A 4,013-nucleotide genomic window follows, 5' to 3' on the forward strand; every position below is an offset into this window, starting at 1 on the left:
ATATTCTACTAGTCGTTCAAGGGTTTTGATAAATACTTATACTCTCGCGTTACGGCATGATCGGTGCAGTGAGTGGCATGGGAATTGGAAGTTGAGGATCAAGGTTGCGGCTCGGTGTTGATAAGAGTGTCACGAGCTCGGATGAGCAATGAAGAATTTAGATATTCAGAGTTAACTGGTATCTTCTTTAGTGTCACCTGGGAACGATGTTCTGTGTAAGAGGCTTTGTGTATTGATTTGCGGACTCTTAGTTGGCCTTAGTTGGTATCTTCTTTAGTGCAAGCTTTGTGTATTCTGGAAGATTCATATCTGTTTTACTTGAGCTTGAACTGATTTGACTTAAACTACCGTATTTGAAAGCATGTTCACTCTTTACTGAAAACTTTTGAAATGAACTGTATTTTCATGGCTCGTCACTGCTTCTCAGTTCCTTATTTAATTCTGTTACTTACTGAATTGGTTGTACTCATGCTACACCCTGCACTTCATGTGCAGATCCAGATGTATACGGTTCTGGCGGTTGCTGAGTTCATGCCCGAGCTGATTATCGGAGACTTACGAGGTAGCTGCCAGCGTCCTCAATCCTTATTTTTCTTTTCTTATTATCTGTCCTCTCTTGTATTGGCATTTGGCACAAACTGTAGTAGATTCTATTTCTAGACTGTGTTAGATGCTCATGACTTAGTGACACCCCGATGTCGGATTGTTATTCCGCACTTGTGTTTTAGGCCTTTACCCCATTTTTATGTAAACCTTCTGTTAGTTTAACTACTTTAGCTCACTTCTGCTATATATTGAAATCATATTGAGAATGTCGACTTGCCTAGTTCCACGATAGGCGCCATCACGACAGGTTAGGTATTTGGGTCGTGACACTAACTCAATTCACCATTGCCTTACCCATTTCTGCTCTCTCTCCGGACAAAAGATCAATATCTCCAAGTCCAAAATTCTCTTCTCCAAAAATTGTAATAATTTTATCATTGAAGCCATTACTTCCAAATTTAATATCAATTCTACCGACACTTTTGGTAAATATTTAGGTTTTCCTATATTAAATAAGAGGCCAAAAACTTATGACGTCCAATACATTATTGACAACATGCGAAGAAAACTTTCGGGATGAAAAACCAACTTTCTTACCCCATCGGATAGATTGAACCTTGCTCTAGCAACCTTGAACACTATTCCAAACCACTCCATGCAATACATTCAACTCCCCACAAAAACCCTCAAGCAAATAGACAAAATCTAGCGAGATTTTATATGGGGCTCTACTAATAGCCGTAAAAAACTCCACTACCTTAGCTGGGAAACTATCACTCGTCCTAAAGCTCAAGGAGGTCTTGGACTTAGACCCGCTTCCCAAAACAAAATACTGCTTCTTTAGCCAGCCTTTCCTGGAGACTCTATATGAAGCCAAACTCCCTTTGGGCTACCACTTTTATCACCAAATATGGTAGAAGTAATTATTCCCACAAAAACTCCTTTATTTGGCAGAATATTCTCCGTGGTTAGGACATTTGCTCCCAAGGTTTAGCCTGGGTAGTAGGCAACGGCAAGCACATTGATCTCTGGAATTCAAAATGGATCCCTCACTCAAACAGCCTACGCTCCATTATCCATGGGCCATTACACCACTCAGACCTCAATTCTAAAGTTGAGTCTTTACGTCAAGATAACAATTGGAAATGGTCTAACATCTCCTTTTAAATTCCAAAGGACATTAAAAACAAGATCATGTCCATCCATTTCCTACTCCTAATTGCACGGACACCCATATTTGGTCACTTAACACCAATGGAATATTCACTACTAATTCAGTTTACAAGCTTCTACAACAAGACACTCATACTAGACATCCCTTCTAATGGATCTGGAAGCTTCACACCCTTAATAAGATCAAAGTCTTCCTATGGCAATGTCTTCATGATAGAATTCCTACTCGTGCCTACCTACACAGTCTGGGAATTATTGATAACGCTACTTTTCTAGTGTGTAAAAACGTGAACGAATCAGCCAAGCATACCTTTATCGAATACCACATTGCCTTTCTTTTTTGGAATTCTATAGGGATAGATTTGAACAACCTCCCCTCCCACGATGGCCACTGGCTCTTAAGCATAAAGAACATCAATGCACAAATTCACTTTCCCCAAGTAACCTGGATCCTCTTTTTTCCTTTTGCACTTTGGCATATTTGGCTAAACAGGAACCGTGATATCTGTGAAAATCGTTCAAACCCAATTCACATCCATATTATGATAATGCATGCACAAGAATTTACCCTTATAGCTAATAAAGTCACGAGCACGCTACATTTTCGTTCCATCCATATCAAATGGTACCCACTCGCAGCTGGCCTCTTTAAGCTCAACATTGATGGCGCTTTCAAAAGCAGGGACACTCAAGGAGGCGTAGGAGGAGTGATAAGAGATGACCAAGGCAACTGGGTAGTTGGGTTTACTAAAACAACTTATGGTCATAGCCATACACACATGGAACTCCTTGCTCTTCACTCAGGCCTTCAGGCGGACTACAAAATGAGCACACTACCATTGGAAGTAGAAACCGATTCTATGGAAATCCTACACTTGTTACAAACTGATTATCCGACTTTCACTTATATTCTCTTTGATTGTAGGTACTTGATGAGGAAGTTGGGGAATCCACCGCTCCACCATAGCTTTCGTGAATGCAACGAAGTGGCGCACCTTTTGGCTCAACATGGAAGTAAAAACCTAACAAACAACCAACTTCACATCCTATCTGACGCGTCAAATTTTGTTTTTGTTAGACTACAAAGGGACAAACATGGTCATGTAATATCTAAAAAAGTTTCCCCTAGTACTTGTAATATTTAGCACAACTGAGTAATGCCTGTATTATTAGGAATCTCATGGACACTAACCCTAGTCCCCATGGAATATCTACCTAGTATTATTAATAATATTTTCTTTTTTCCAAAAAAGAAAAGAAATAAAATAACTTCTACCCCATAAGTGACGAGGAAACTTCTTTTCTATCTTTAATGAAAATAAACACCTAACCCACCGAATACTTTTCCTCATGCCAAACACATAACCCACCGAATAAATTCAATTGCAAAAATGGTGCATTTTGCACTTTTTTGGCCAAACTATGGAGTGTAAATTATCCTTTCCCTTTCATTTCCCTCTAATCCCGCCCCAAGGGGGAAATATTCTTAGACATATATCAAAATGATTGTTTTAGTTTCTTAAAAACTCTAAAAGTTTATGTATAGGTTTTTTAAAATATAATGTTTAGGAAAGGTAAAATATATAAATCTTGTAACTTCTTCTTTATTTTGTACATCTCTAAATTTTTGACATGTAATTAACTTGTAAGGTTCTCAATCATATTATTTAATTTGTTTGATCTCTGACATCGTTTCTACAATCTAAATTTGGGTTATATTTAACATATGAAGAAATTAAACATTCGAACTAATAACCAGATGTTGCGTAAATATAACTAATTATTTCATAATCCCTTGTCTCACTTTTATGTGCAATTAAATCATAAGAAAATATATTTCATATCAAATCACTTACTAATATACGAAAAACTCTTTTCAACCCATCATTCACATCATTAATCCTACTTACACGGTATTATGCAGCTATTTTCTTTGTACTAACTTTATCCATATCTACTTTATTGTCATCTCTACTTTAATCACTCAAAATAGGATGTTTTATCTCCTTATTTTATCAAATTATCAATATGGTTTTCCTTTTCCGTATAATTAATTTTTCCACAACATTCCATGAGGGTTAATAGTTATATACTTTATAATATTAAATCATCCTCCCACAACCTTTCTAAAAGAACGTGAAAAATTTAAAAAATAAAAAAGGAAAAGAGAGCATAAGGAAATCCTAATTGTGGGTCCTAACAATATTTACTAGGTCTAAAAGGGCATGCGTAGAAACTTCCCACAAGCCAAATCTAGCACCACCCTAAATTTACTTTCGAGTGGTCCAACTTTT

Source organism: Nicotiana tabacum, chromosome 18 (genome assembly GCF_000715075.1).
Source record: "Nicotiana tabacum cultivar K326 chromosome 18, ASM71507v2, whole genome shotgun sequence".
NCBI lineage: Eukaryota > Viridiplantae > Streptophyta > Magnoliopsida > Solanales > Solanaceae > Nicotiana > Nicotiana tabacum.